The sequence below is a fragment of the Schistocerca serialis genome, chromosome 1 (assembly GCF_023864345.2).
Source record: "Schistocerca serialis cubense isolate TAMUIC-IGC-003099 chromosome 1, iqSchSeri2.2, whole genome shotgun sequence".
Lineage (NCBI taxonomy): Eukaryota > Metazoa > Arthropoda > Insecta > Orthoptera > Acrididae > Schistocerca > Schistocerca serialis.
The window spans coordinates 826,054,187-826,075,428 of record NC_064638.1 but is presented as its reverse complement, the minus strand read 5'-3'; the positions used below and the strand labels follow the sequence as shown (position 1 = coordinate 826,075,428).

General features: G+C 43.1%; 1 long non-coding RNA gene across 1 annotated transcript in view; it reads left to right on the top strand.

Annotated features, from left to right (window-relative positions):
- Positions 1 to 3,824: 3,824 nt before the first annotated feature.
- Positions 3,825 to 21,242, top strand: part of LOC126458291 (uncharacterized) — an 86,848-nt gene continuing 69,430 nt past the window's right edge. The window contains exons 1-2 of the long non-coding RNA XR_007585607.1: positions 3,825 to 4,031; positions 4,264 to 4,390. This is a non-coding gene — a long non-coding RNA (uncharacterized LOC126458291). The remainder of the gene's footprint in view (positions 4,032 to 4,263; positions 4,391 to 21,242) is intronic.

The window sequence follows — 21,242 nt, the reverse complement described above, 5'->3', positions numbered from 1 at the left end:
AATCTGTGCATTTTCAAATGTTAATGGATTTTTGGGTTACCCTGAATGTTTTAGTTTTTTACTAGTTATTTAGAATTTGTGAATTGTAGTGCTTTCAAATGATAGCTAATTAGAATTAACTAATAATAGTGGCAATGCATACATGGTACAATATATTATTCTCGTAGGTGGAACACTGAAAAAAATTTAGTTCTGTGGAAATCTATAAGAAACGTCCCGCTTTAATTCCGCAACTTGTAAAGGAACTGGTCAGTAGCACACGTTTGTTTTTAGTATGCACCACGATACTCACTATAATCACCACCAAATCGATCCAACGACATTTTTGGCCTGACAGATTCGCAATAAACATATATTATGTAAAGTTGTTTCGGATAAAGGATTTTAACACTAAAAAATTTGTCAGATTTATTTTATAATTATGAAAAAAGTTCATAATGATTATTATTCTCTCTACAATTTTCTATAGTCACCTGTTATATTAATAGCGTCTCTTGTCAGAATTATAGATTGCACACAAAATTGCCTTTGGTTGTATAAATGATTTCAAACAACGACTTTGTACAGCAAAATACGTCGCTGGCCTCTTGGCCTCTTTGGCGCATTTGCAGTGATCGCTGTTGAGAAGGGTTTGTTGTGAGACAGCGTAGTGTCAGGACGGACATTTTTATAGAAAGCTTTTTGTAATTTAAGATTTTTTTGTATTAAGATCTGTTCTTCAAGACGAAGTGTTAAACTATGGAAATAATAATGACAAAAAATTTCGCAACAAATAATTTCTGAAGTTGATGCCGAAGCAAAACCCGATCCTCTATCTCTCCTCTTCAAACAGTAAAGATACTTTCAAATATACTGTGCCAACGAGGAACATCGAAAAAACTGCAAAGAAGACACAAAGAAATCCAATAAAAATTTTACAAGTTTTGTGAACTAATTAATCGATCTTTTATGTTCTCTAGATACTGAGAAGTATTTCGTGCAAACTGCACCAGTGTTCATCATTGCGGTTTGCTGAATAGTTGTATTATCTCATTGCAAAAGAGTAGGTTAGAATATCTGATAATAAATACGGAGGTACGGTCCAAGCAAAGAGCTGTCATTGAGGTTTCCTTTGGCAGGAAACCAGAGCATCGCAGACGCCCGTAAGCTCTTGCAGAATGTGTACGTTGAACAAAAGCATGGTGGGTCGTTGGGCGAGGCGTCTGTCATTAGCGCGACAAGGATGCGCAAACAAGCCCGATCTCCCGCGTGTCGGCCGGCTGTGACTGCTGCAGTGTTGGAAAGTCGAGACGATAGACGGATAGATGACAATCAAACACTCCGCTGCACAACTGGACGTCTCTGCTCGGGTGCTCATAGGCGTGTGCCTGCTGGTTCCTCGTTGCCTAGCAGAAGACCATAAAGAGCCAAGAAGGACCATTCGTGCGGAGTTGATTGCTCGGGAAGCATTTGGTGGAAGATGGAGAAGTTATTCATGCAGCAAAACGTTGGATCCGACGTCGACTACTAGAGTGATAAATGTAAATGTCGTGCAGACCGTTTGCCAGGTGGAAGTCTTTCGATTTGGCGCTACTTCGGCGACTTGCACGTCGATGGGGATGAAATGATGATGATTAGGACAGCACAGCACCCAGTCCCTGAGCGGAGAAATCTCCGACCCAGCCGTAAATCGAAACCGGGCCCTTAGGTTTGACATTCTGTCGCGCTGACCACTTTTTTTATCTCATTTTGTTCGTTTTCGTTCGTTGCATCTGCTCGTGGCGGACGTCGCAAGACACCCGTTTCCGTTCGTCGTTGATCCGTTCACTCAGTTTTTTTTATTACAGAAGGCAGCTAACCCTCTGACCGAACACGGTGAGTTACGGTGCCGGCTACCACTCAGCTACCGGGGGCGGACTACTAGAATGATACCACGTGGGCATGCAAGGCCTCCCAGTAAGTTGGCTTAAGACCGTCACATTGAAAAGAGGTTATGTTAAAATAGGGTTCTGTAGCCGAAAGAGTGTGGAGTATTGGTATTCTGAATAAAACCAACCTGCTTTCAGAAAAAAAGTGTTGCAATGCGTACTGAACACCTCTCGTACAAACGGTTCATATTAGAACAAGGAGTTCGGCATCAGTAAGCAAAGAGCGGCTGTTTTGCCAGAATACTGAACCAACTACTGCTTGCTTTTTAAAAAATGAACAATGTAGATTCGCTGGCTCTATTCTCTAGCTCTTGAAACGAGAAGAACAATGAAAAAAGCTTTGTCAATGTGGTCCACGCTAGACCAGCTCAGTTCTCATCGACAGCCACGTAAACGACTCTTAACAGGACTAAAACTACATCAAGCAGGCTTACTTTGGCGCTCTGATCAGAATGTTTTTGCGAAGCTTTTCCATACCGCTTTTAACATTTTAATGTTCGGATAGTAAGTTGCCGTCTCTTTATCTAAGAGTAGATGATGAATGCAGCTAGCCGCTATCTCTGTGTAATGTCTTGTCTGTATAGACGTGTATCTGTTGTCTTTAAGATCCCTTCACCTTCACACATAAATCTATACAGTAAAGTAAGGCCCTCCCAGTTCTTGGCTGATCCGTGATAAGACAGGCGAAAAATTAGACTAATGGAGGATTATTAGTATTATCTCTATTTTCATTTGCTCTCTCTCTCTCTCTCTCTTCTCTCCTTTATCTATGTACAGTTTTTAATATAATATTTCATTACGTGAAATCAGCCAAATAGGATATTTGGTGGAGTCCTTCGTCTTGGTAATCAGCGGCTGGCTTGCTGTAAGATATCTTTACATTTATTATTACTGTTAAACACTGTTCCCCACTAATTACAGGGCCAACGTGATCATCAAATGATTCAGAAAAAACTCATTCGTTCATTCACTCCAGAACAAAAAAGCCACAAACCTTATTTATGAAGGAAATTGTGTATTAAATCCATCTCCATTACATGTCCAGATCTCCGGTGATTCCACGCCTTAATTATTTTCCTTTTACAGTCTCTTTCTCTTCAAACAAACCGCTAGCGGCACAAATGTTAATTGGCTCGCTTTAGCGAGAAGAAAAGCAGAATATGTATCTCTCAGAAACACGTCAATCCCTCAACTGATACTCCAGAAGCTGTCCTAGTTACCACTCTAACAACCATGGAGAATGCATATATGCATCTCTGTTATTTCAAAGAATAAATGCACTAGAAAATACTTTGGCGTCGCCGAGCTGTCGCCGCATATATTACGAGAAAATCAGATCAGATAACTTTTCCAAAGTGAATGAATGTGGATGGTTTGATTGAAAATGATTAACTGGTGCGTGGTAGAGGGTATTTTCTGTGGGGACATTACACGCTGTATTTAACACTTCAAATGCCACTAAAATGTTTATTCTCCCGCTAAAGAAATTATTTATTTTAAAATTTCTATATATATATATATATATATATATATATATATATATATATATATATATATACGAGTGTTACATATGAAGTAAAATTTTTCATCGCTTTGCGTACTCTTGTGCATAAGATTTCCTTCGATATTTCTAACCATTCACGAAGTGTCAGGATATCTGGCCATAGTCAAGGAATAAAGATAGTACGACTAAAACAGTCAAAGAATCGCCTTCTATTGGTATAACAGCCTCAATAGCTTATTGTACATCTTGGATGGTCAAATCTGATTCTTTCCGGCAGGCCTTGACTGGTAAAGGCCGGCTGGCCATCACGTGATCGACACATGGCTTGCGCGTGCACTTTCCCTGGGAGCTGCTCTCTGTCAAACGAGGAAGTTTCCATCTTGCAGGCAGCCTCAGCTGTGCGATCTCACGGGTTTTCGTTTCTGTCACGAACTAGCGACTGTACTTTCGATAGAATGAGTCACGACCTAAATACTTTAGACGGCAAAACGGCGACCATATGGACTTGTTTGTAGTGATGCTTTGAGAAATCTAAAATGAAGAACGTATTCCTGTCTGCGTCTTCCGGAGTTTCATCCATTTCCGTCTCATAACCTTGTAGCTAACGGTTTAGCTATTCTGTACGTCACTGTGCTATAAAACACATTATTTTCAGTGGTCGGTTTCATAACAGCCTAGATTCTAGATTGCTAATTGTGTAAATAGGAAAATTTTTGTTAATTTTTCCTCGTAAAGGCTACGAATGGGTGCTATCGTCTCTTATCTTGCACTCTTTTAGCGATATGCCTAGAGAAGAGCAAAAACCAGTATTCTGTAGCTTTTTTACTATTTGTTTTCTTATATTTATTGCAGGGGTGCCATATGTCCGGGTTTCTCCGGATTTGTCTTAGTTTTGAGGTCGGCTTGGTGTGACTTTTGTACAACCGTCCAGAGTAAAGCCGGACCTTTTTTTGGGCCTGCAGAATTCGACTGACTGGAGGTAAATAGATTTTAATAAATCTTACTTAAAAATCACTAAAGGAAGATTGCCACACAGGTAGTTTCACTTGTTATATATATATATATATATATATATATATATATATATATATATATATCGTCGACAGAGTGTATGTGTCCGGGAAAATAATCCAATTTTGATCCAAATGTCCGAGATTTCTAAGTCGTTGTCCAGAGACGGCAATTTGAGTGATGCCAGCCCTAGTTAATTGGGATCTTGTGAGTCAGAGCTAGTTAGTCGCGTAACAAGTTATTACTTGTTTAAATTACAGAACACTGAAAGAAGAAAAGAAAAGTAAAGAAAAATAAATAAATACGGTAAACAAAAGATTTGCCACAACTTAATTGTATGAGTGGTACATTACAATAAGACGACTCCAAGAAACTTGTAACGACACAGTAAGTTCGAGGCAGTTACACAATGTAACTTTCTTTCTTTGGTTTGACAATTTCTTAAATACTCGTAATTCATTTTGAAGTACCTCAGTACTTACACCAATATGCCGTAAAAATAACAAGAGTGTCACGTGTTAGTGACATTTACTTATGTAATGCACTGCCGGACAACAAAGTCACAACATCAAAAAATAATTGATGTAAAGTAATGAAAGTTAGAAAATACGTCTGTCTAGGTAACATATTTAAGTGATCAACAGTACAAGATCACAGGTTCGTGTAAGCACGAGGTAAGCCATTGCAAATGTGAAAAGCTAGTACGTTAATAACTGGTGTAATCGCCAGAATGTTCAATGCAAGCACGCAAATGTAAATGCATTGTATTGTACAGGTGCCGGATTTCAGTTTGTAGGATAGAATTCCATGCCGATTGCACTTATTCGGTCGATACAGAGACGGTTAATACTGTTTGAGGATGACGCTGGAGTTTCATCTCATAAAGTCCCCTATGTGCACGACTGGAAACAGGTCTTGTGATCGAACAGGCCAAGGCAACTTGTCGACATAGTGTAGAGCATGTTGGGCTGCAACAGCGATATGTGGGTGCGCGTTATCCTTTTGGAAAACACCCCACGGAATGCTGTTCATGAACGTCAGCACAACAGGTTGGATCACCAGATTGACTTACAAATTTGCAATAAGTGCGTGGGATAACCACTAGAGTTGTGCTGCTGTCCTACGAAGTGGCACCCCAGACCATAACTTCAGGTTAGGTCCAGTGTGTCCAGCACACAACAGGTTGGTTGCAGGCCCTCAGCGGGCCTTCTTTTAACCAACACACCGTCGTCACTTGCACAGAGGCAGAAACATCAGAAAACACAACATACCTTAATCCTGCCCCCCAATGAACTCTCGCCTGACATCACTGAAGTCGCAAAATAGCAATAGTTTGGGGTCAATGGAACACAAACTACAGAGCGTCTGCTTCGCAGCTATTCTTGAAGTAAGCGATTTGTATCAGTTTGTTGTGTCACTCTCGGTGGTGCCACGTGGCTGTCCGGAGTCCGGTCTTCTTGCGACCGTACGTTCTCGTGACCACAGCTGCCAGCAACCATGTACAGTGGCTCCATACCTGCAAAGTCCTTCTGTAATATCACAGAAGGAAAATCCAGCTTCTCATAGCCCTATTACACGACCTCGTTCAAACTTAGTGAGGTGTTGATAATGACGTCTTTGTCGTCTTAAAGACATTTTTGAGTAACATCACGTTAATATGTTCAGTCTCAAAGGTAATTGACGCTCACGGCCGTTACAGCGTGAATTTAAAGGAAACCTGATTTTCATTCTCATAGTGTCGCTACTAATGCTACTCTTATGGAGCTTGCGCAAAATCTGAACACACGTCATCTTTCAGACGTAGAAACAGGCCTACCAACTTTCGTTTATGTCGCACAACTCCTTCCTGGAGCTGCGGTTTTTTTCCGGCGGTGTACTTTTATTTTGTGTTTGAAGAGTTCTAATTTTATTTTTCGTTATTTTTATGATGCATTTTGTTGATGGTTTACACAGTGTGTAAGCAGTAGAATGCGTAGCATAAAATAAAGTATACAAGGTGTTTCAGGATCTCACCGACAAACATTGAGGAATAAAGATCGCGCAAAAATGATCCTTTTTTTTGTTAATGATCACACTCTTTCTGGACCGCCGTTAATGATGATGACCATCACCACTCAGCGACCTGCAGTGTAGCTGATAGTGAGGATGTTATGCTCTGGTGTCGTGTCAGTCACTAAGCTTATGTTGTAACACGGCATCTTCATCTACTTGCATCTTGCTAGTTCTGGATTTAGATTTTCTTGTGGTTGGTACTGCCACGGAGTACACGACGACTATCCGGAGAGTAAGTTCCCATCGGTCGCGAAATAGAAAGCACTGTGAAAATCAAAAATGTTTTATTTGCAACAGTTAGCTACACCTTCTAGCTACTTCTCTATATAGTCACCGCTCCGACTTAGAAATATGTCGTAGCGTTGTAGCAACTTTCCAGTACCCACATCATACACTGAAGCGCCAAAGAAACTGGTATATGCCCGCATCTCGTGGTCGTGCGGTAGCGTTCTCGCTTCCCACGCCCGGGTTCCCGGGTTCGATTCCCGGCGGGGTCAGGGATTTTCTCTGCCTCGTGATGGCTGGGTGTTGTGTGATGTCCTTAGGTTAGTTAGGTTTAAGTAGTTCTAAGTTCTAGGGGACTGATGACCATAGATGTTAAGTCCTATAGTGCTCAGAGCCATTTGAAGTTTTTTTGAAACTGGTATAGGCATGCGTTTCCAAATACAGAGATATGTGAACAGGGAGCATACGGCACTGCGGTCGGCAACGTCTATATAAAACAACAAGTGTCTGGCGCAGATGTTAGATCGGTTACTGATGCAAAAAAAAAAGGCCAGTTCTCAAGGTTTAAGTGAGTTTGAACGTGGTGTTCTAGTCGGCGCCCGAGCGATGGGACACAGCATCTCCGAGGCAGCGATGAAGTTGGGATTTTCCCGTACGATCATTTCACGAGTGTAACGTGAATATCAGGAATCCGGTAAAACATCAAATCTCCGACATCGCTGCGGCCGGAAAAAGATCCTGCAAGAACGGGACCGGCGACGATTGAAGAGAATCGTTCAACGTGACAGAAGTGCAACCCTTCCGCAAATTGCCGCAGATTTCAACACTGGGCCATCAACAAGTGCCAATGTCCGAACCATTTAACGAAACATCATCGATATGGGCTTTCGGAGCCGAAGGCCCACTCGTCTACCCTTGATGACCGCACGACAAAAAACTTTACGTCTCACCTGCACTTCAAAGGATGCAGGTGTCAGGACCAGCTGATTACCCACATCTTCCACAGTTTATGTAGTGGTCCGTACACCAAAAAGGGAATGATGTTGCTTTCACAGACACATTTTATTTACAGGTGAGGCCTTCTTTGCACGTGACGGCAATTCAAACAACAGGAAAGCCACATGTGGGACTATGAGAATCCACACGTGGGTGCTGTCAGATCGCACCAGCGAAGGTTCCCCGTTAACATGGGGGGGATTGTGGATAATCATATCATAGGACCTGTAATATTGCCACTTAGATTAACTGGAGCGGCTTACTTACAGTTTCTGCAGACCACACTTATGGAACTGCTCGCAGTCTACCACTTGCTGTGCGCAGATGGAGCCCCAGCACACTTCAGTTTTGATACGCGAGCGTAGCTAACTGCCAATTTTGAAGACCTGTGGGTAGCACGAGGAGGACCCGTTGTGTGGCCAGCGCTTTCTCCTGACCTGACTGCTTTCTTTGGGGACATGTTAAGAATATGGTTTACGTTACTCCAATAGCCACTAAAGCTCTGTTGATAGCCCAAATCACTCATGCATTCTACCAATGCCGACAGAATCCTGATGTGCTCTTCAGAGTTGGGCGGGCACTGATACGAAGGAGTGCAACATGTATTGAAGTACACAGCGGATTGTTTGAACCATTTCTGTCCGACATGCCAAAAAATAATAAACAGTAAATTTGTGAAGTTGTGGTTATTCGTTATTATAACCTTAAGAACGTCTTTAAGATTATATGTTCTTTAGGAAAAAATGATCTTCTTTGTGTGTCCTATCATCTCTCAATGTTTGTCCGTAAGATCCTGAAATATCATGTAAATATAAACATTTATGTTAATATTTGCAAGAGTATTGCACTGGGTGGGTAGAACACATTATTTGTTGTTGAAAAAGTCGAACATATGCAATCTGTTGTTGGCAATGAGTGCATTGAATATAGCTGTGTGCACTGATGCTATATAGAGAGAAGCATGTGGCTTGATATATATCTGGTGGTGATGTACCGAGATGACGGAGGAAGATATTTATCGCCGCGGATTATTAATAACGAAATTACCACGGATATATATATATATATCATAGGCACACAAAACGGGTCAGGGCACTGTTGCATAAACAACGGAAAAAGCATACCAAATTTAAACGAACGCAAAATCACCAAGATTGGCAATGTTTACCAGAAGCTCGACGTTTAGCGCGGACTTCAATGCTAGATGCTTATAATAGTTTCCACAACGATACTTTGTCTCGAATCCTGGCAGAATATACAGAGAGATTCTGGTCGTACGTAAAGTTTGCTAGCGGCAAGACACAATCAATCCCTTCTCTCCACAATAGCAATGCAATTCCTTCACAAAAGAAGACCAAGCTAATATTCCAGAATTCGAATCAAGAACAGCTGCCAATATGAGTAACTTAGAAGTAGATATCCTCGGAGTAGTGAAGCAACTTAAATCACTTAATAAAAGCAAGTCTTCCAGTTCAAATTGAATATCAATAAGGTTCGTTTCAGAATATGCTGATGCAATACCTCCATGCTTAACAATCATATACAACAACTCGGAGACTGGAAAACTGCACTGGTCACACCAATATTCAAGAAAAGCAGTTGGAGCAATCCACTAAATTATAGGCCTATATCATTAACGTCGAGATGCATCAGGATTTTGGAACATGTATTATGTTCGAACATTATGAATTACCTCGAAGAGAACGGTCTATTGACACACAGTCAACACAGATTCAGAAAACATTGTTTTTGAGAAACACAACTAGCTCTGTTCTCACACGAAGTATTGAGTGCTATTGACAAGGGATTTCAAATTGAGTGCGTATTTCTAGTTTTCCAGAAGGCTTTTGATACTGTACCTCACAAGCGATTTGCAGCTAACTTGCGCGCTTATAGATTTCCCATCAGAGAGGTCGCAGTTCACAGTGACTCACGGAAAGTTGATGCTGTCGTTTATCGTGTAGTATAGTCATCCGAAGATCAAAACAAATTAAAAACGATTTAGATAAGGCATCTGTATGGTCTAAAAACTGGCAACTGGTCCTAAATAATGAAAAGTGTGAGGTCATCCATATGAGTGCTAAAAGCACTCCGTCAAACTTCGTTTACACGGTAAATCAGTCAAATCAAAAGACCATAAATTCACCTAAAGACCTAGGAATTACAATTATGGACAACTTAAATGGGAAAGAACACATAGAAAATGTTATGGGGAAGCGAACCAAAAACTGTGGTTTATTGGCAGAACGCTTGGAAGATGTAACGGATCTACTAGAGAGCCTGCCTACACTACGCTTGTCCGTCCTCTTTTGAAATACTGCTGCGCAGTGTGGAATCCATAACAGATAGAATTAACGGAGTACATCGAGAAAGTTCAAAGACAGGCACCACGTTTTGTATCATCGAGAAATAGGGGAGTCAGTGTCACGTACATGATACAGGATTCGGGGTGGGCATAATGAAAAAAAAGGCATTTCTCGTTACGGCGGGGTCTTCTCACGAAATTTCAATCACTAACTTTTCCTCCGAACGCGAAAATATTTTGTTGACGCCGACTTACATAGGGAGAAACGATCATCATAATAAAATAAGGGATATCAGAGCTCGCGCTGAAAGATGTATGTGTTAGTTTTCCCGCGCGCTTTTCGAGAGTGAAATAACAATGAATTATTGTGAAGGTGGTTCGATGAACCCTCCGCCAGGCACTTAAGTTTCCATATAGATGTAGATGTAGACTTTCATTAATTAAAAGAGGCTTCAGCAAAATTGCTTTTTTTAATAATTTTTAAAAACTCATTATAATAAAACAATGTTTATCACAAATATTAGAAAAGTGACGAAAATGTAGTTGTTCATTGTAGTCTAGTCTTGAAAACCAATTTATTCGCTAAGTTCAGTAAGTAACCACAATTACTGGATACTGAACATTCCCTCGTATTAGATAGCGAGGGTATACCTAGCAAGAGTCGTCAGGTGTATTTACTCAGACGTTTCCGTATATATATGCAGTTTAGCTTTTGAAATGTGTTGATGGAATCAGCACAAACAAAATCTACTCATCACGTGTTTCATGCACCGCCCTGTGTCAATGGAAAACGTCGGTTTATTTCTCGTTACATGCAGACTATGTTTTAAGACTGAGATTTTATACATCTAAAAATAGTCTGTTACGATCCAGAATGAGATTTTCACTCTGCAGCGGAGTGTGCGCTTATATGAAACTTCTTGGCAGATTAAAACAGTGTGCCGGACCGAGACTCGAACTCGGGACCTTTGCCTTTCGCGTGTAAGTGTTCTACCATCTGAGTTACGCAAGCACGAGTAACAGCCCGTCCTCACAGCTTTACTTCTGCCGGTACCTCGCCTCCTACCTTCCAAACTTTACAGAAGCTCTCCTGCGAATCTTGCAGAACTAGCACTCCTGAAAGAAAGGATATTGTGGAGACATGGCTTAGCCACAATCTAGGGGATGTTTCCAGAATGAGATTTTCACTCTGCAGTGGAGTGTGCGCTGATATGAAACTTCCTGGCAGATTAAAACTGTGTGCCGGAGCGAGACTCGAACTCGGGACTTTTGCCTTCTGCGGGCCAGTGCTCTACCATCTGAGCCACACCAGCACGAGTCACGCCGCCTCCTCACAGCTTTACTTCTGCCAGCACCTCCTCTCCTACCTTCCGGCACTGAGTTTTAATCTGCCAGGAAGTTTCATATCAGCGCACACTCCGCTGCAGAGTGGAAATCACATTCTGGAAACATCCCCCAGGCTGTGGCTAAGCCATGTCTCCGCAATATCCTTTCTTTCAGGAGTGCTAGTTCTGCAAGGTTCGCAGTAGAGATTCTGTAAAGTTTGGAAGGCAGGAGACGAGGTACTGGCAGAAGTAAAGCTGTGAGGACGGGGCGTGAGTCGTGCTTGGGTAGCTCAGTTGGTAGAGCAGTTGCCCGCGAAAGGCAAAGGTCCCAAGTTCGAGTCTCGGTCCGGCACACAGTTTTAATCTGCCAGGAAGTTTCAGTCTGTTACGATATTTGGTTCAATAGAGACAGCAAAACACGGAGACTAATCAGTACGCCAGCAGCTGCTCACTAAGTAACACTGACTGACGCTGCGGCGCAGTACGGTACAGGAGGCGGGGTATCTCGGGTAAGCAAGTAGTGACAAACAAACACATGTTTACCTGTCTTTCGCTATGTGTCGTTATTAGCGAATGCTTTAGAGAATGACCGGGAATAATTCACTTAGCTACAACAATACATTTCTTTCGAGTTCGTTTTCGTACAACAGCCTGGCGTTTCAGTTTCTACAGGTTGTTCGGAAATTCGCGAAACAAACTTCTTGGACTCGTACATGACAAAGGGTACAAAATATTTTGAAAAGGAATCCATGTCCAGAAACGTCATCCAACGCCGCTACAGAGCATCAAAGTTAAAAACTTTCAAGGATGATGGAGACTGATAAATGTATCAATTTGGGGTTAGGGGCCCTGGTTCGCAAACGAACGAGTCGAAAGTTAGAAGCGAAAATCATTCTGATACCTCTGACAGTGGAATACATGCGATTTAAACTGGTTTGTTTGGAAAATCGACCTTATGCAAACACAATTAGTTTATTTTTGTATTTACCCAGACATGTTTCGACACCTATCTGTCATCTTCTGTGGGTCAAATTTTTATTTCTGTAAAGTACAAAATGAAATTTATAATAATTTAACTGTTGTAAGCCTAAGAATTACAATAAGTGCTATTTGCTTTGTTTTGTTTAGACGCTCACCTTAAACTTACATCGCTAAGTGAACTGTATTATTATACACCGGTTTTGTGCTCTTTTTCATCTTTTTTTGACAGCGTGTCATCTGCAAAGTAGCCATGAAGAAAATTAATGCGTATTTATCAAGAACTGTTTCGTGGGTAGATACACGGTGAAAAACTGTGTGGAGACATTGGACTGAATAACCGTTGAACGAGACACCAGCCAGACGAAACAGGACGAAAAAATGTACAGAATCGCACATAACCTCTATTCACGAAACAGTTCTTGATAAATAAGAAAATTGCACATATTGTAATTCTTAGGCCTACAACAGTTAAATTATTATAAATTCCATATTGTACTTTACAGAAATAAAAATTTGACCCACAGAAGACGACACGTAGGTGTCGAAACATGTCTGGGTAAATAAAAAAATAAACTAATTGTGTTTGCATAAGGCTGATTTTCAAAACAACCCAGTAATAAACATGGGCTCTAATATGCTTGCCTGAGAAGCTATGAGCTTGTTCCTCTTCGCTCGTATTAAACACAACTCCTCTCCTGAATGGTTCAAATGGCTCTGAGCACTATGGGACTTAACATCTGCGGTCATCAGTCCCCTAGAACTTAGAACTAATTAAACCTAACTAACCTAAGGACATCACACACATCCATGCCCGTGGCAGGATTCGAACCTGCGACCGTAGCAGTCGCGCGGTTCCGGACGGAGCGCCTAGAACCGCTAGACCACCGCGGCCGGCTCCTCTCCTGAATAAGTGCTCATAGCTCTTAAGGTATACACTTTAGAGTCTGTGTTTACTAGGCATTTTTTTTCTTGTTTTGGTCCATACTACCACCTCTGAAAGTTGTATACCCTAGAACCTTAGCAACAGCCGTACACGTACATGTATTCCACTGTCATAGTTATCAGAACGGTTGTGATTATAACTTTCGACTAGGTCGTTTCTGATACAAGGATCCTTGCCTCAAATTGATACCTTTATCCTTCTTCATCAAACCTGATCACTCCGTATATGCATACATTTACAGGCGCCGGCGCCTATAGCTTTAACGCTCTGTAGCGTCGCTGGATGACGTTTTCGGACATGGGTTCCTATTCAAAATATTATGTACCCGCTACAAGTCCTAAACGTATGTAACGGAAATTTCTGAACACCCTGTTTGTCCCTTACACGATTATATCTACAGTATTGTAATATACTTTGTAGTTAAAATGAATCAGTTCCGGAGTCCTCCAGAAAATGTCGTCGTTAACATTTATTAGCCAAGTCTTTCTTGGCCGACTTGTTTGTTCGTTATCGCTATGGAGCAGCGCTACTCAATCTCTGCTGGAGTTCTAGTTATTCTTCGTGTTTTGCAGTCATTTTTAACACATATCGTTAAACTATACCATTTTGGAATCGTTCTGTCAGATAAACATATAAAATTCCACTTCAAAAAATAGTTCTCTTGTAGTGAAAAAGCCTACTAAACGTGGACTCTAAAACGCAAACCTGAAGAGCTATGAGCACCTTTTCATATTCGATACGGCGAAACAAATCTCTTCTTCTTTTTCTTGACTCAGGGGAGCGCATGAAACGCATGATGCCTCGCGTGATTAGTCGAGCGGTCTTGGGCGCTGCAGTCATGGACGTTGAGGCTGGTCCCGGTGCAGGTTCGAGACCTCCCTCGGGCATGGGTGTGTGTGTTTGTCCTTAGGATAATTTAGGTTAAGTAGTGTGTAAGATTAGGGACTGATGACCTTAGCAGTTAAGTCCCATAAGATTTCACACACATTTGAACATTTTTTTGAAACGCATGATGAATAATATTTGTTTGCGCCGACTACTTCTACACACTAACACATCTACTCTAGCGAGAAAATGCTCATATATCTTACGGTGTGCATTTTAGAGCCCACGCTTACTAGACTATTTTACTTCGAATGATTGTTCCTGTCATATCCCGGAATATTGACCATTCTTTTGTGACGTCCACTAAATTTGCCGAAATACCAGGGAATGTGCACATGACGATACGGGTGACAGGTGATATATACTACACTGAAGCGCCAAAGAAACTGGTGTAGGTATGCGTATTCAAATGCAGAGGTATGTAAACAGCAGAACGCGGCGCTGCGGTCAGCAACGCCTATATAAGACAAGTGTGTGGCGCAATTGTTAGATCGGTTACTGCTTCTACAATGGCAGGTTGTCAAGATTTAAGTGTGAACTTGGTGTTACAGTCGGCGCACGAGCAACGGGACACAGCATCTCTGAGGTAGCGCTGAAGTCGGGATTTTACTATACGATTATTTCACGAGTGTATCGTGAACATCATGAATCCGATAACACATCAAATTTCTCACGTCGCTGCGGCCGGCAGAAGACCCTATAAGAACGGGACCGACGACAACTGAAGAGAATCTTTCAACGTGACAGAAGTGCAACCCTTCCACAAACTTCTACATAATTCAGTGCTGGCCCATCAACAAGTTTCAACGAAACATCATCGATATGAGTTTTCGGAGCCGAAGGGCCACTCGTGTACCCTTGAAGACTGCACGGCACAAAGCCTTACGCGTCGTCTGGGCCTGTCAACACCGGCGTTGAACTGTTGATGGCTGGAAACATGTTGCCTGGTCGGACGAGTCTCGTTTCAAATTCTATCGGAGTGGGTGGACGTGTACGGGTACGGTGACAACCTCAGGAATCCATGGACCCTGCTAGTCAGCAGGGGACTGTTCAAGCCGGTGGAGGCTCTGTAATGGTGTGGGGCGTGTGCAGTTGGAGTTATATGGGACCCCTGATACGTCTGACTACGGTGACATGTACGTAAGCATCCTGTCTGATCACCTGCATCCATTCATGTCCATTGTACATTCCGACGGACTTGGGCAATTCCAGCAGGACAATGCTACACACCACACGTCTGGAATTGCTGCAGAGTGGTTACAGGAACAGTCTTCTGAGTTTAAACACTTACGCTGACCACCAAACTCCCCAGAAATGAACGTTATTGAGCATATCTGGGATACCTTGCAACGTGCTGTTCAGAAGAGACCTCCACCCTCTCGTACTCTTACGGATTTATGGACAGCCGTGCAGGATTCAAGGTGTCAGTTTCCTCCAGCACAACTTCAGACATTAGTCGAGTCCATGCCACGTCGTGTTGCGGCACTTCTGCTTGCTCGCTTGTGCCCTACAAGATATGAGACAGGTGTACCACTTTCTTTGGCTCCTCAGTGTATGTTTTGAGCTTGGACACCCGGAAATTTCGGAAACGGGTCTAAGTGTAAGCATCGAAACGAGGTTTCCAACTCCCTATACTATGCAAAGAGGAAAATACACTGAAATAAAAAAAAATAGCAACACCAAGAAGTAGTCGTGTGACATAAATGATACTTGGTAGGTATCTTTCTTCATCTGAAAGATGATGTCAATTAAAATTTCGCGTCAGTAGCACAAAAGTGGTGCTAATAACGCCACTATGAGGGTTAAAATCTAGTTTACTTTAAATACACGCTGTAACGGTTGTGAGCGTTACTTACCTCCGAGACTGGCCGTGGTTAAGAACGCCTTTAAGGCGACAAAGACGCCATTATCAACACCTGACTCAACTTGAACGAGGTCGTGTAATATGGTTATGAGAAACTGAATGTTCCTTCTGTGATACTGCAGAAAGACTTGACAGGAATGTAGCCACTGTACATGATTTCTGGCAGCGGTGGTCTCGAGAATGTACGGTCGCAAGAGGACCGGGCTCCAGACGGCCACGTGACACTACCAAGAGGGAAGACCAACGTGTTTAGCGTATGTCTCTGGCGCATCGCACTGCTTCTGCAACAGGAATATAAGCCGCAGTTGGCACCACAGTGACACAACGAACTGTTACAAGTCGCTTATTTCAAGGACAGCTCCGAGCCAGACGCTTGCAGCGTGCATTCTACTGACCCCAAACCACTGACATTTGCGACTTCAGTGATGTCAAGCGAGAGTTCATTGGAGGGCAGTGTGCAAGTCTGCTGTGTTTTCTGATGAAAGCTGGTTCTGTTTCGGTGCCAGTGATGGCTACATGTCGGTTGGAAGGAAGAAAGGGAGTTGTGGGTCTGAAACCAACCTGTCTGTGTGCTAGACACAGTGGAACTTCATCTGGACTTATGGTCTAGGTTACGATTTCGTATGACAGCAGGAGAACTCTTGTGGTTATCCCATGCGCTCCGACTACAAAACTGTACATCAGTCTGGTGATTCGATCTATCGTGCTGCTATTCATGAACAGAAGACGTTTTTCAATGGGGTTACACTCTTCCACGTGTCGCTGTTGTAACCCAATATGCTCCACAGTGTGTCGACATATTGCTCGATCACCAGATCTGTCTCCATTTGAGCACATACGGGACATCGTCGGTCGATAACTCCAGCGTCACTCACAAACAGCATTAAGCGCCATCAGGTGCAACAGGCATGGAACTCCATACCACAAACGGACATCGGTCACCTGTACAACACAGTGCATGCGCATTTGCGTGCTTGTATCCAACTGTCTGGCGGCTAGACCGGTTATTAAGGTATCAGTATTTCTCGTTTGCAATTGCTTATCTCGTGCTCACATTAACCTGTCATTTTACAATGTCTCTAGGTAACATTGTGCATTTGTTCACTGCCACGTCTCAGTAGACATTCTGTAAGGGCATATGAATATCTGCTATGCTCTGGTTTGCGCCCAAAGAAACTCAATGACAGGTCTCTGCTTGGAACGCAATTCCGTTAGACACCAATTTGAAGGCTTTGTATATCTCTGCCACCTACTGGAGCTTCATGGAACTATAGGGGCTGAAGCTAGAATATTTCACGATGTCCCACAGCAAATTTCGTATTTTTTCTACCGAAATTAACTGAGATAAAAATGTGTTGCTTTGCCTATTGAACGCAGCTTGTGTTAATTGAATTTAGGCCCTAGGTTCTATTGCGAAGAAAATAAGCAATGGGAATCTAACTAACGGAAATCAGATCGACTGATCAGGGCTTGACCTTTACTAAGTGCTTCCTTGTGGCTTTCTCTTACAGGGCACTTGAGGTCAGTAATCACAGGAGCAGGGAAAGTGTGCTGGTATAGGCATTGAGGAACAGTTTAACGAACTAAGTTGACGGTTAAAGGTTATTTATTTAGAAAATCAAACGTAGTGCTGGGCTTTATTAAACATGTAACACATACAATTTCTTAACACTGTGGTTCCGTACAAGCAAATTGTAGTAATCATCGTTATGCAGTGAGGATTACGCTGGGACAGAGACGCAACATGAAGCACATATCCTATCACTCGAAAACTCAGACATTCCCAGAATATGCGGAGATGAATTTCAGCATTTTCTGGAAAACGTTGAGTCGGCAAATCTGGCTTGCGCCTCGCAGCAAAAACATAAATGTGACTCAATGAGAAACACAATGCATATAGTGGATCGTCACCGAATAAAGAGTAAGTACTGTCCCATCTGAATTTGCTTAAATGAGAGCTAAACTATCACTGACGAGAACCTGTAATGCTTCAAACAGATTGCTTTAAGACTGCAGAAAGTTCCTAACTCGAAAACTTGAGCTAACTCCTATCGAAAACCGTCATCCAAGGACGCTCAGGAGCGGGACATCATACTCACCACAGACCTGCTCAGTGACTCTTACCACTGACCAACTCTGTACAAAGACCAACTTGCCTCGCCTCCAGGCACATAGACCGAAGAAACTGACCCATTAATAGGACGAATTTTCCAATGGTGCCAGAAGCCCCGTCCAATCAGGAGACACAAGAGACGACGCCCGTTTACTCGTCTTCAAAATTTTCCATCGTTTCAACGTCTAAAATTTTAACAAACGCGTCTCTCGCACGTAGGACTGGAATAGGCAGTTGTGATGACGCCCATTAAGAGAAACGATGCAGGTAGCTTCCCGCCTAAGTGGCTTCTCGAGCCAGCTTTTAAAGTTAAACTCGACTGCTGTTTTCAGGCCTTTGCTGCAAAGATGAAGCAAGAAAGTGCACCAAAATTCTCCAAGATGCATGCGATTACACCCACATCCATTCAATACAGCGATCATCCATGTTAAAGACAGGTGATTACAGCTACATGGCGTGCTGAATATCAAACGTAGTGAAAATGAAACTTACCCAATTTCGGTTTTCAGCGTGATCTTCCACCCCGGTATGAAAAAAAATGAGAAGATATAGGCAGAGGAAAGACACTCTGCAGAACAGAAAGCGCCCTAAAACCGTCTTTTGTTTGTTTCGCGGCCGTTAGCCACTAGTCACTTGAATCAGCAGTTGTCTTGTGACAGCCAGAGCGAGAGCACCAGCAGCAGCGAGTACTGTTTGTATAAAGCGTTTATTTTGCATTTTGTTTACGACCTTCCACTAAGGAAGGGATTCTATTTGTGTTTATCTGCTCTGCATAGTAACTAACAGTTCTTGATAAAACTTTACGTAGTTTTCGTGTTAGATTTCTTAGTGTTTCTTGATCGTTTAGAACAGAAAGCGCCCTAAAACCGTCTTTTGTTTGTTTCGCGGCCGTTAGCCACTAGTCACTTGAATCAGCAGTTGTCTTGTAGCAGCCAGAGCGAGAGCACCAGCAGCAGCGAGTACTGTTTGTATAAAGCGTTTTTGTACTTATTTGCTGCGCTTAGCTTTTAAATAGTTTTTCTGGGAAAACCTAGCGTAGTTTTCGCATCTCGTATTTCAGTGAGTGTTTCTTGATTATCAGAGTAGCTCATCAGAAGATTATCTTGGGAATTTGTCACCGTATAGAGTAGGGTAAACATAGTCATGTGTAGGGACTGTGGTTGTTGTGAGCGGACGCAAGGAGAATTGGCCACTCTTCGGGGGCAGGTGGAGGCTTTGTCTGTTAGGCTCATCGAGCTCGAGGCGCAGGCGTCGGCTCGTAGTGGCGTTGGGGCAACTGTGGTGAGACCTATGCCTACTTCGGTGGCCTTGGAATCACATGGAACCCCTGATCTCGCTGCGTCTTCCGGCAGTGAGCATCTTACCGGTCAGCCATCACTCCAGGGTGAATGGCGGACAGTGGTGGGCTCGCGCGTGCCTGGCCGAAAGGCGAAGGTGGGATCTGGCCGCGTGGCGGCTGCCTTACCCCTTTCCAACAGGTACGGGGTGCTTCCTAGTGGTGATGACATCGTTTCCGAGCCACCACAGGATGCCTCGCCTGTTGGGCCAGTGGCCGATTCTCCGGCAAGGTCCCGACAGTCACAGAGGGCGGGCCTATTAGTTATAGGGAGCTCCAAAGTTAGGCGGGTTATGGAGCCCCTCAGGAAAATAGCGGGTAGGTCGGGGAAGAATGCCAGTGTGCACTCGGTGTGCTTGCTGGGGGGTCTCGTCTGTAATGTGGAGGAGGCCCTTCCGGCAGCTATTGAACGCACTGGGTGTGACCGGCTGCAGATAGTAGCACATGTCGGAACGAATGACGCCTGCCGCTTGGGTTCTGAGGCCATCCTTGGTTCCTTCCGGCGGCTGGCTGATTTGGTGAAGACAACCAGCATCGCACGCGGAGTGCAAGCTGAGCTTAATATCTGCAGCCTAGTGCCCAGAGTCGATCGCGGTCCTCTGGTTTGGAGCCGTGTGGAGGGTCTAAACCAGAGGCTCAGACGACTCAGCGACTATAATGGTTGCAAATTCATCGACCTCCGTTATTGGGTGGAGAACTGTAGGGCCCCCCTAGACAGGTCAGGCGTGCACTACACACCGGAAGCAGCTACTAGGGTAGCAGAGTACGTGTGGCGTGCACACGGGGGTTTTTTAGGTTAGAGGGACCCCCCCTTGGGCGAAACGATAAAATACCTGACGGCTTACCAGAGAGGACATTATCATCGTTGATAAAGAACGTCCGTCCTCAGAGACCAAAAACAGGAAAAGTTAACGTAATATTGGTAAACTGCAGGAGTATCCAGGGCAAGGTTCCTGAATTAGTATCTCTTATTGAAGGAAATAGTGCGCATATAGTATTAGGAACGGAAAGTTGGTTAAAACCGGAAGTGAACAGTAACGAAATCCTAGACACAGAATGGAATATATACCGCAAGGATAGGATAAACGCCAATGGTGGAGGAGTATTTATAGCAGTAAAGAATTCAATAATATCCAGTGAAGTTATTAGCGAATGCGAATGTGAAATAATCTGGGTTAAGTTAAGTATCAAAGGTGGGTCAGATATGATAGTCGGATGCTTCTATAGACCACCTGCATCAGCAACCGTAGTAGTTGAGCGCCTCAGAGAGAACCTGCAGAACGTCGTGAAGAAGTTTCGTGATCATACTATTGTAATAGGGGGAGACTTCAATCTACCAGGTATAGAATGGAATAGTCACACAATCAGAACTGGAGCCAGGGACAGAGACTCTTGTGACATTATCCTGACTGCCTTGTCCGAGAATTACTTCGAGCAGATAGTTAGAGAACCAACTCGTGAAGCTAACGTTTTAGACCTCATAGCAACAAATAGACCGGAACTTTTCGACTCCGTGAATGTAGAAGAGGGTATCAGTGATCATAAGTCAGTGGTTGCATCACTGACTACAAGTGTAATAAGAAATGCCAAGAAAGGAAGGAAAATATATTTGCTTAACAAGAGTGATAGGGCACAAATCGCAGAATATCTGAGTGACCACCATCAAACGTTCATTTCTGAGGAAGAGGATGTGGAACAAAAATGGAAAAAATTCAGAAACATCGTCCAGTACGCCTTAGATAAGTTCGTACCGACTAAGGTCCAAAGCGAGGGGAAAGATCCACCGTGGTATAAC